The 12,278-nt window shown below is 37.6% G+C and overlaps 1 protein-coding gene across 1 annotated transcript in view; it reads right to left on the bottom strand.

Moving 5' to 3' along the window:
- LOC131430346 (protein Gawky-like) overlaps positions 1-12,278 on the bottom strand; it is a 40,538-nt gene that overhangs the window by 23,367 nt on the left and 4,893 nt on the right. Inside the window, exon 2 of the mRNA XM_058595248.1 lies at positions 30-223. The gene's annotated coding sequence lies outside the window, so the exon portion shown is untranslated. The remainder of the gene's footprint in view (positions 1-29; positions 224-12,278) is intronic.

Raw genomic sequence — 12,278 nt, 5'->3', positions numbered from 1 at the left:
TTGAGCCAACTACCATCTTCTGAGATTACCTTTAAGGACGGAGTCAGATCCCCCTGAAGAATACTCGTTACGTCAAATTAATCGAGTAACAATATCACAGATAAAACAGATGATAACAACAACAGCAACTGGCTCGTGATGTTCGTGTCTGTGCTTAAAATGGATTATCCACGGTAGTTTAACTGTTGGTGTAATATTTCTCGGTGAAATGCTCACAAATGACCTGAAATTAAGAAACAGATCATTTAATAAATATGCATTATATGATGAATATTGGTAATTCGATTCCGTATCCGTATAATTTTTGAGTTTATGTTTCTGACCGAGGGTGGAGGTTTGCAGGTTCCACGCCTTTCATCTTATACGAACTAGGCTACCTCACCCAAATGAACACTCGTAACGCTGGTGGAAATATAAGACATAATCGAAATGATGTATCCCCTCCGAAACTAACTCCCCTGTAACCGAAGCGACATAATCTATTTGTAACAAAAGATTTGGAGGATGTCAAGAATTGGTCCTTGTGTTTGTATCATTTTAACGTCATTCAGTGTTGTCGATTGGATTGGTATTCTACCAATTCCTGTTCATCTCTTCGCGGTGAAAATTCTGAGAATTTCGTATTGTATCCGATTCAGTATTGGTTCTGTTTTCCTATGTAGCCTTCTATATTTGAAGCGGTACAAACGATTATTAACCTTTTAAAATAAATATTTATTGAAAGATGAGATAAATTTAAATAATCAGGATATAAATTGGGTGCTCAGTCACTAAATATTCTTAAATTAATATAAAAAAACACTAACCTTTCAAATCAACTTTGATTGTACCTATCTTAGTCAATGTTACGCACGAGAATATACCAAAAAATGTATAAACGAATGAATAACATTTACATTTAAAGAAATTGACTTTTTTCGGTTGGTGATAAAACAAAATCTAAGACAGATAATTGTTTTTGATAAATTTCTTATGGAAGGTAATCATTTAAGCTTACTTGAAAAAAATTCTTCGCTCGTGCGAGCGGCCTTCCGACAATTAACCGGAACATTCGCCATGGCGGATGAAAACATACGTGCAGGCATGGTTTCGAGTTCTTTCTTCGTTTTATTTATCAATTCTTTCTCAGTTTTCGTGACAAAATTGTTGGAGTAGATCTCACGCTTCAGGTTGGCAGTGAAATTCTCGATGGGATGCAACTGGGAGACTTGGGGCTGATTCACCGATTTGGGTACCACATCGATATTCAGCCTCTCCATCTCCTCTAACGATCGTTTCGAGATCCGGCCGACACCGGATCCTGCCAGAACACCAAGTCTTCCCCCTTGTGGTATTTCTTGATGAAAACCGCAACTTTCGGAAGGTAATTCGTACTATAATTTTTCCCGTTCACGGCCTGTCCGGACAGAAGAAAGAGCGGCTTATACATCCCCTTCTCGCTGTTTGACAGCCACAGTAGCACCTTCTTGAGGAACTTGGTGTGTGAAATGAACTTTACCTCGAAGCTCACTTTCTTCGTGCGGGAAGTAAATGCTATGTAGCCTTTCCAGCTTCCTTGGGAGCTTCTTGTGGCTCAGGGTATCGGCCGTCCTAAACCGGGCTTTTTTTTTGATACTCTGATTATTGTAAATGTAGGAACGAGTAAATCAGGCGTCCACAAAGTGCGTCCGTTTTCGACGCGACAGGGTGTCGTTCTTTGAACGCGCACACTTCTGAAAGGAGTTACTTCACTGTTTTTACCATCACGGTTAGAGTTCGTCTGATAGAGACTGTCAAATTTTGTTTGCCTACTCATGGACAGCGTTGGCAGATTTAGACGTCAGACGCTCTAACTGCCCAGATCTTTTGCCAGATTTTTCCAATTTTACCAGATTTTACAAATTTTCCCAGATTTTGTCAGATTTCGCAGTTCTTTACGGGTTTTGGCATTTAGATCTTCATAGAATCACTGTGAAAACCGACTTTGGAACCGAAGCCCGGAGGGCCGAATGTCATATACCATTCGACTCAGCTCAACGAACTGAGCAAATGTCTGTGTGTGTATGTATGAATGTATGTGTGTATGTGACAAATAAAGTCACTCGATTTTCTCAGAGATGGCTGAACCGATTTTCATAAACTCAGATACAAATGAAAGGTCTTACGGTCCCATAGATCGCTATTGAATTTTATCCCGATCCGACTTCGGTTCCAGAATTACAAGGCAATATGTACAAATCTATGAGAAAATGCGCATTCAATTTACTCGGAAATTTCTTAACCGATTCTTACAAACTAAGATGCAAATGAAAGGTCTTGAAATTGTTTAAAAAGTCCCCGAAAAGTTAATCCAGATCCGACTTTCGGTTCCGAAATTACAGTGCGATTAGTAAAAAATTTCAATTTCATGAGTATTTTTTCACAAGCGATGGCGAAACGAGTTGCACGTTTTCATAAAATTAACTGGTAAATTCATCTAGTTAGCAGATCTTGTCAGTTGGTGGATATATAACTATACTTTGGGACTACTAGTGCTCGGTTTCTGCTTCCAAACGCACCGGTATTAGTGAAGAAAAGCTCCAAAACCGGAACTCACTTCTCAGCAACGGTTGAACCGATTTTCACAAATCATTATTCAAATTAATGCTTTCAGTGTCTTAAAAGATACTGTACTATTTCATCCAGATCCGACTTCCGGTTCCGAAATTATAGGGCAATAAGTATGAAAACTTTCAAACTGTCATAAAAATAATGCAACATCGGTACGCATCGGTATGTGCTGGTACGGAAGAAGAAGAAAACCGCATAGCACACAATGTGCTTTGTTCAATTTTGTTTAGCGTGCAGGGTTGCCACATTCAAATGTATGTTTAACTTGACATAGCTGTTTACATATCGAAAAGGTGATGGTAGTTTTTACCAAAGAAAGGTAAAGGTATAAATAAATAAACAATAATAATAATAAATTTATACTTAACGATCTTTCTCCTAGACGTAGCCGTTTTCGAGATATTTAGACAATACATTTAAAGAACTAAGATGCTTAATGAATTACGCCGTTTCAACAAGTCTACACATGTGTTAAACCGGTTGAGAGAAACACTTTTATATCAACGAATTTTTGATGCCAAATATCTTAGAAATGCATGAAACGTCCAGATCTGGTGTAATCTCAAAAAAAAATTTTGTTGTTAAAATCGACTTTGGGACTTAAGACTTTTAAGACTTCCAAAACCAAATTTTTTTTTGAGATGCCGCATGTTCTAGAAATGCATGACACTTCGAGATCCGGTGTAATCTGAACACCAGAAAAAACGCGAAGATGAAGCAAGTATTGCCGAAGAGGACCAGATCTTTCGGTACGTGCTGTGGCTAGAAAAAAAACAAAATGTCTCCAAATTTCATCCATACCTTCAAGCACCGGCAAGGTCGTTGAAATCGTTCAAGGTGAAAACTGTACCGAGCCGTAATGATAAATAGAATGTGAAGGCTAAAATCCGGGTTCGCAAACGTTTGTCGAAGTTTTCCTGCGTGATAATGAACGATGAAACTTATGTGCTGTAAGACATTAAGCAGCTTCTCGGAATTCCTTTTTTTTACTTTCATGCAACGGAACAGCATAGAGGAGCCTTTCAGGACGAAGAAAGTGGCCAAGTTTCGATAAAAATATTTGATTTGGCAGGTAATGTGCAGCTTTATCATTTCTGGAACGGTAAACAAAGCAACTTGCTGTGCATAATGTCTGAAAAAGCGCTTGTTAGCATTTCTACGCTCTCTCACTATTCTGGCCTGATTTGGCTTCTTGTCACAACGCCAAAGGTGGTTTGGAATGATGTAAAGCGAATAAAGTCCATGTTGTACCCAAAGAGGCGAATCCAGCTAACCGTCCGGAGTTGCGACCTATCGATCGGTATTGGACTTTCGTTAAGAGACTTGGACGAAAGCAGCTAAATCGATTGCAGAGAAGTCGTAACAGGCCCGAATGGATGAAGTAAATTAAAACATTTTCTTATAGTAGTTTCTTCATGCAGCCTAATTAAGTAGCTGTAATTAGTTTTAAGACAACTAACAATGCACAATAAATTTATTTTGTTTCAAATTTAATCTGTCAAGAATTTGTCGCGAACAAGTCAAATTGGTTGACGATCGTGTGAATTTCAGGGTGAATCGCCGATTTCAATTTCCCGGTTTTTCCCGTTTTTCCCCGGTTTTTAAACAGATATCCCATGTTAAGGCAAGTTGAGGATGAAGTATTTTTCGGGTATCTCGATGTATAAACAGAGTATAAGTCGATTGCCAATCTGGAAAATTAACAACAATCTATGCTTACAAATTTCAAAGCATTTTGAACAGAGCTTTCTTAGTTTCTTCCAGAAATGAAAGTCGAAATTTCAGTTCGATGGAAAAATTATAAAAGGCATGATGGCGAACCTAACACAAAACCGTCAAGGCTTAGACCTCTGTACAACACATTGGTCATATGGACATACACTGTTTGAATTGTGGTAATTCGCTTGCAAACAAATTTAGTAAAACCGTTTGGCTCCCTTGTATGGCTCTTCTGAAACACCATTTTTTTCTATTGTATCTGTTAGTCAATAAACAATACGTTCATTCGTCATTGTGAAAATATAAAAAAATTATTCTTTTCCATACTATAAAGACACAGAATGCTGATCTATTAAGAATGTTTTTCCATTGAAACCACGACAATGTATTGTAAATAGATATATACCCAAGTTGCTTTGATATTTGGACATGACTTATAGATATTCAATATACATCACCAAAGGAAATTGTACACCAAGAAAGACTATAGTTTAGGGTAACTATCAAATGCATTCTCAAGAAAGTTGTACAGTAATAAATCGTATCAAACAATTATTGTTACAAACAGCGGTTTGGTGTAGAAATGTTTGAGTGAAATTTCATTCTGTTCTGATATATTCCCCCTAGTGAGAAAAACCAACTTTGTCACATACCCTATCAACAGTTGTAAACAGTAACATGTTTACGATTTCAATGCGTTGATAAAGAAATAAATAAAATGATAGCTGCAAAACCGCACAAGATATCGAACTATTTTTCCCAAGAGGATTCTAAACGCTAAGCATCCCCAAAATAATGTGAAAGTATGAGTTCTTCATAAAGATCTCTATCCTCTAGCTTCTCCCAGTTTTATTTCCAAATATCCCAACTAATGTATCTTCTATGAGAAATCTTTCAACAATTGATCTAGTTCTAAAAAATCAATATCACATTTGTAATGAACTGACTTTGATTCAGATCACCTACCAATAAAATTCACTAATCGGATAGGATACAGATCTCATATCGAAAACAATATCGAACTAAATTCAATTCTCCTTCATTCACATCAATACAACGTTCTTGTGATCCTACCAAAGATAAACTCAAGATGGAGTGGTCATCGTTTTTCTATGTACCAGTGAAACTCGACCCCTCGATGATGTCGGTTCATTGTCGAAAGTTTTCATTGAACTGCAACTTTTCGTTTAATTTGAATATTGCTGGCACTATTTCAATTCGTTTATCTTGCCAATATACGTTATATATCAAATCATGCTCACAAAACATACACACAAAGAGTTGAATATGACTTGAATATTCTAAATCAATCAGTAGGTATTTGAAGTCTGAGAAAAACTATGGATGTAGTATGTTCACTGGGAGATAAATTAAGAAACTGAGTAGAGAATCATTCTAGACATACAATTTTATGTTGAAAATTATTGTTTGAATTAACAGTACTTATATTTTATTCTTTTCTTCTCATATTTTAGAATCATCAAAACACAAACTTTAGCTTAAATGACATATCTTCTACTCCTTCAGATTACTGTTCATTAAACCGTTCATGCTCAACGGGCACGTTAGTCCCATTCCATATCATTTTGATTCTAGCACCGGTGAATTTTTTCCCGCCCACACCTCGCGTTCTTTTTTTGAAAAAAAGGATAATAGCACAAGTGGGTTAAAATCTGCACACGATAAATTACTTACACATCAGTTTTTGTATGAGTCGCAATTGAGAAAAAGTAAACTGAGGATTTCATTACAGGCGTCTAAGAGCCTGAATAATTGGTGTAGTTTTTGATAAATCTGCTGCAATCTATCGCCTAGTTCAAGAGGACATTACAATTAAAAGAGCAATATGATAATAGTTTATGCATATAAAGCACCGTTTCACTCAAAGCTGTCGTAGATTTACGAATATCTGACAAGTTTATGAATTCAGCGCAGGAGTAACAAAGTGAAAAGTTGTCGTTCAAAAACAAACGGTGTCTCAACTCATATTCTATACACAAGAAACTTAATTAGCAAACTTAGAAGCCGCTCGATTTTAGACAAACCCTGCGATTATAGAAAGTTAAACCGATGAGCAAAAAGAGATATCAAAACACTGATGCGATGATTTTCCAAGTTATAATTATTCATAAATACCAAATAAGTTCTCCATAGATACCATCATTACCATTGAACTTTATGGGTTGAGGGGTCAAGCGATGGATATTTACGAACGGTTCACCGGTTCACGATCTGTGAATTCGTTGAGGACCCTCAAAAGAAAATTAAACATAGATTACATCACTGAACAGATCGAACCATATTCTAAATCTTTCTAGGATTCTATACTGATCCTCGGAAACCAGTTTCAGCTCTCAAAAAAGGAAATCAAACACTTCCTGCAAACAGTGTATAAGATTAAAGTCAAAAGCTTTTCCAATTTTGTGAGTCCTATTGGAATCTCACACAAACATAACATAACACAAGTATTGTCTCAAGATGATCATCATTGGGACGGGTTTAGCGTGATGGGTAAGTCGATGCCTTTCACGCTTCCCACCTGGGTTCGATTCCCAAACCCGCACATAGGGTCAGAAAACTTTTCTGGCCCGAAGAGGTGAATGACAACAATGTTAAAACCTCTATAATAATAAAAAAAAAAGATGATCATCATTAGCAAACTCAAAAACACGAAAGCTCCTAACAATTTTGAATAAATTAATTAAAAAATTTCCGATGTTACCCTGAGACTTTGGCAAGTGTGTTGAATACTTATTCTAAAACTTAATGAACCGAACAGAAGCATCCAAATTATCCTTATTTTTCAGGATAAGCTTTCATTGTGCTGTCCTTGAAAACAGCTAAGAAAGTTCTGATGCTTTCTGATTGATTTAAAACTGCTGTTAAGCCCATAAAAATCGTTGGACGAGACATGGAGTAACACTAAAATTTCCAATGAAATGTTCAATATACAACCGGTATGGGACAAAAAGTTGTTTCAACACTTTGACTGAAGATTTCACTCAAACTCTAAATTGGGTATTGTCTCCTACTTCTCATTTGTTGAATAATAAAAATAATGATGCTAACAATTGTTATTCATATTTGGGCTAGTTGGGCGTTTCCCAATTTTTCACTAAAATTCCCGGTTTTTTTTTCCGGCGGAACCAAATTCCCGACTTTTTCTCGGTTTTTCCGATTTTCCCGGTCACTTGCCACCCTGAAATTTACTTCGACTAGTTATAACGATTCCCGGGCTCCGATTCCGGGAACACTGATTCAAAAAACTTCAATATGGAACAAGCATCGATTTCTTATAAAATGTGAATGAAAGAGACGCCAGGTCAATTGCAAAAAAATTCAAATGAGACGTTGACAAACTGATATATTGGACGAGAAACACAGTAAAGATGGTCCTCGAGATTGATCCGTTAGGCACAAAATAGTGATAGTAGTACAGATATCAGAAAAAAACGATCCAACCGATGATGATTTGAAGTGTGGTCCCAAAGCGAAAAAAATAAAGATGTTTGATAAAGGAAAGCGTTTCCCAGACTTCGGCTTCAGTTGAAAGGTAGTTTGGGAAACAGTTTTTGTTCGATTTATGGACGTCGAACTGTCGTGCTTTATAGAGCGATTAAGTCTCCATCCCGGAAAAAATTTCACAGACTTATCCAGTAAGAAACATCGAAGAAGTAAAAGAGCAATTGTCTTCCTGAACTGAAACGATACATATAAAATATATGTGTGATACTCATTATAATTTCAAATTTCAAGCTACACTCTATTAAGCACTTGCCTTCCCATGAAAAAAAAAGTACTGCTCCATTTAAAGCTTACTCAATTCCACGGATTGTCCAACACGACCACACCAAACCACCTAACAGCAGCTAACAGTTGCGTTTAATAATATTCGTGATAACGGTTCACGTCCAAGTGTTTCGCGAAATCCAAATCTATCTGACGGTACGGTGGTTGGTTGGTGTCAAAACAACACAGATTTTGCAAGCAAGAGCATCATCATCATTCATCATCATCAGTCATCATCGCAGATCGTCGAGCAAACTTCCGTGTGGAGTCATTCTGGGCTCCCTGGCTTCACCTTCGTTCGCTTAGATGGTCGCGTTTTTTTTTGCTTCTGCCTTTTCTTACATAACAGTTTATTGAACCGTTTGTTTTTATTTTTTCGCGTTTCTGCTATGGAACCAACCGGAGTGAACCTTTAAAAATGCATCACGAGCGACATTGCACGAAACTGTAGGTGGAAAGGCATTTGAATGAATGGTCGGTATTCGCGTTCACCATTGGTGGCTGCCTCCGGTGTTTCCTCCCCCGCGCCCGATCCATTCCGTGCACAGTGCGAACACATACAGACTCAGTGAGTGATGAATTTGGATCAAGGGGCCAACTGGTGGGAGAACTGACTGGCTGACTGACTAACTAACTAACTAACTAAGCAGTACAGACACACGAGCTTAATGGAGCTCAATTACCGTCGCGCTTCCCAGCATTAATGGAAGGTAGCAGCCGATTCTGGTAGCTACTATTTTTAAAAAAAATATTTGTCAACTATCAGTTCATTTTCTATTTTGTGATCACCGGATAAATATACCATTCACGTAATTGCTCCAGAATGTCAATTGATAGTCAACGTTTGACAATCACAATAAAAGCACTCACTCTTCTACAATCCTTTTATACTTCACTAGACGATCCGGGGATGAACGATCACGTACTTGCTTTCGTGGTTATAGCAACCCCAGCAACAACCATTTCTGAACTACTTTTCGCTGGCATGCCTTGCTCTTATGGGCACTGGTGTTCGGCATTTCATTTTCACTCGCACTGCTTTTCTCGGTTCGATCGGTCATCGGTAACGAAGACCCTCGCAGTAGCCCATTGGAAAGCATACTAGGGTGAAAAAACAGCATAACATTCATTCACTAGTTGTGCCCACGGTTTCCATTCGGGGAAACACGTTCAGTGTAGTAAAAAAAATCCTAAATTTTGTCATGAACACGGCTTACTTTACTATGGGGCGCCTTATCAAAATTTGCCATACACAACAGTGAGTAGAACTCAATCGTGAAAATCTCTTTTTTTTACTTAATCCAACAGCATTATTTTTTTACAAGCAACAGGGAATATGATCAGGAAATTGTGATTAAATTTTCAACAGTGTAAGATAACCATGAATAACCGAAAAACAAAGTTTTCTAAGACTTTTGGAAACAATGAGGGAAACTCATCACGTTTGCGTGCCTTTTTCGCATCCGGACGACGGTTTTGAAGTAGGCACATGATCAGTCCTCACCACCTTTTCGTCTGGATGACCGATTCAAAAAGCTACTGCTTTAGGTCAGCATATTGTTAGTTCCCACCGAGACGGTCAAGACATGGACAGTCCTCACGAAACTACTGTTTCTGCCACTGTAGTAACTGTCGATAGAATGCCTTCTATATTTGCTGCTAATCACCGAATCACAGAAGAATTGAAAAAATACATCAAAAAATATTGAAGCACTGGATTCTGACTCGGTTGTTAATGTAGAACGCATACACCCAAGCGTTAGATTTTTCCAACATCTATTTTCCACCAATGTTTTGTTCTTAGCTACTTTCCCTCTAATAGGAAAGTGGCCAAAGTAATCCCAATAAAAAAGTCTGGAAAGGATCCCGCCTATCCGAAGAGCTATCGTCCGATCAGTGTCCCGTTTGTTTGAGTTTTCCTGAAGCACAATTTGGGTTTAGATAAGGTCGTTCTACTATACATCAGTTGGTCAGAGTCAATAACACCCTCTCGAGGAATAAAGCTGTTTCGAAAACATCTTGCATGATATTGTTAGATGTTGAAAAAGCGTTTGACAATGTCTACCACGATGGCTTAGTTTATAAAATACAAACTTCCCAAAATTGTGATAAAATGCAACATTTTATTGAGATCTCTCTCTATCCATTGATAAACAGAAAATCTAAATTGTCACCTTAAAACAAACTAGCTGTTCATAGGCAAACAGTTTATCCAGTCATTGAGTAAAGACTGTCCCAGAAAGTGTGGTCGCAACCAAAAACCGCTGCCATTTCGCAATGGTTCAGAATCTGTCAAGTTTTATGGCTGCGTCCTGTTGTTAACACTCTTCTCTAACCACTTGTGCAGTTGTTTATTCGTTTTCATTAGTTTGTTTCGAAATGCGTGGACTTTCAACAGAGCAACGTCGAAAAATTGTGTACTAATGGTGCACAGAACGCGGACTGTCACTGAGAAAGATTGCAAAAATGAAAGGAATAAGTGAAAAAGCCGTGCGAAATGCAATCAGGAAGTTCGGCGAGGATAACACCTTTGAGGATAAACCGAAAACGGGTCGAAAAAAAGGTCCTGATAACCCTCAGTTGGATAAACGTATACAGAAGGCGTTCGAGCAAAAGAAGGAGGTTTCAGTTCGGGATGTGGCCAAAAACGTGGGCACTTCGAAGTCAAATGTTCTTCGTGCTAAAGAAAGTTTGAATCTTCGAACCTATAAGAAGCAGAAACAACCAAAACGTAGTCCAAAACAAGAAGCATCAAACAGGCCGAGGTTTCGAAAGCTGTACAATACGATTCTTACTGGAAATTTGAACTGCATAATCATGGACGACGAAACCTACGTGAAACTCGATTACAAATCCTTGCCGGGACCACAATATTATACGGTGCGAGAAGGGCAAGTGTTAAACCAGTCCGAGACATCGATTGAAGTCGAAAAATTTGGTAAGAAAGCTATGGTCTGGCAAGCAATTTGTAGCTGCGGTAAGATTTCGAAACCCTTCATCACCACTGCTTCAATGAACAGCGATACATCGAGGGATGTTTACAAAAACGACTCCTACCCATGATTCGAAGCCACAAGGATCTTGTTGTCTTCTGGCCAGATCTTGCTTCTTGTCACTACTTGAAATCAACGGTATACTACCAAAAATGTCACTTTCATCCCAAAAGACATGAATCCACCAAATTGCCCACAACTTCGACCAATTGAGGAATTTTGGGCATTAACGAAGGCACATCTTAGAAAACATGTCTCGGCAGCCGAAACCATTCAACAGTTCGAAAAAGATTGGAAAAAAGTGTCAAAACTTGTCGCCAAGAAGTCTGTACGGAATTTAATGAAGAACGGTCGCAAGAAGGTGCGCCAGCTAGTCTACAATGGCCAAGTAGCTAATGTTGAGAATAATATTCTGTTGTTGTAGTCTAATATTATCAGTATATCGAATAAAATTTGAATATCTAACACTTGTGAATTATTTACAACGAAATCAAAGTGCGTCCATACTTTCTGGGACAGCCATTATGCAGTTCCAGTTTAGAAAAATTGCGCAAAATGTCACAAAAACAAAAAACAATCGAGCAGAAATTTAAAAAAAACACAATAAATTCAAAACTAAATGTTCAACTTCTGAACATGCCATTATTAGAGCGCTTTACAGTTAGAGTTAGGATAGGTTAGTTTAGATTAAGTAGATAAAATTATACTATTTAAAGGACATAAATCCAATATATGAAATAAAAATCACTAACAATGTAGTACTGAAACAATAAGAAATACAACTAAATATAGACTAAATAGTAAGCACCATAGATGTAAAGTTATGAACTGTATCACTAGAATATTGTAGCCACTGTATACAAATGTTGACAAAAAAATGGATAATAAAATTTGTAACAAAAAAAAATCGTTCCTTTCTTCTAGTGCGTTAGATGGAACTGGACGTCGTGGTGAGGTTCTTCTACCAGCATCAGTAGAAACAACATAAACACCCTTCTTAATCCACATAGTGGCGTGATAATGCCTTTCTCTTTCTTCATAACAATCCCAAGAAAATATTTTTTATCTTTTCATTAAAAAATTTCGGACACTAATTTGGGCTTATTTTTGACACCAATTGATTCAGATTGAATCGAGTTGTTCACAAAAACATGCTTCAGTGTTTATGTCACATAGTAGGCATCATTT

Source organism: Malaya genurostris, chromosome 2 (assembly GCF_030247185.1).
Source record: "Malaya genurostris strain Urasoe2022 chromosome 2, Malgen_1.1, whole genome shotgun sequence".
NCBI lineage: Eukaryota > Metazoa > Arthropoda > Insecta > Diptera > Culicidae > Malaya > Malaya genurostris.
This window is presented reverse-complemented; position numbering and strand designations above follow the sequence as displayed.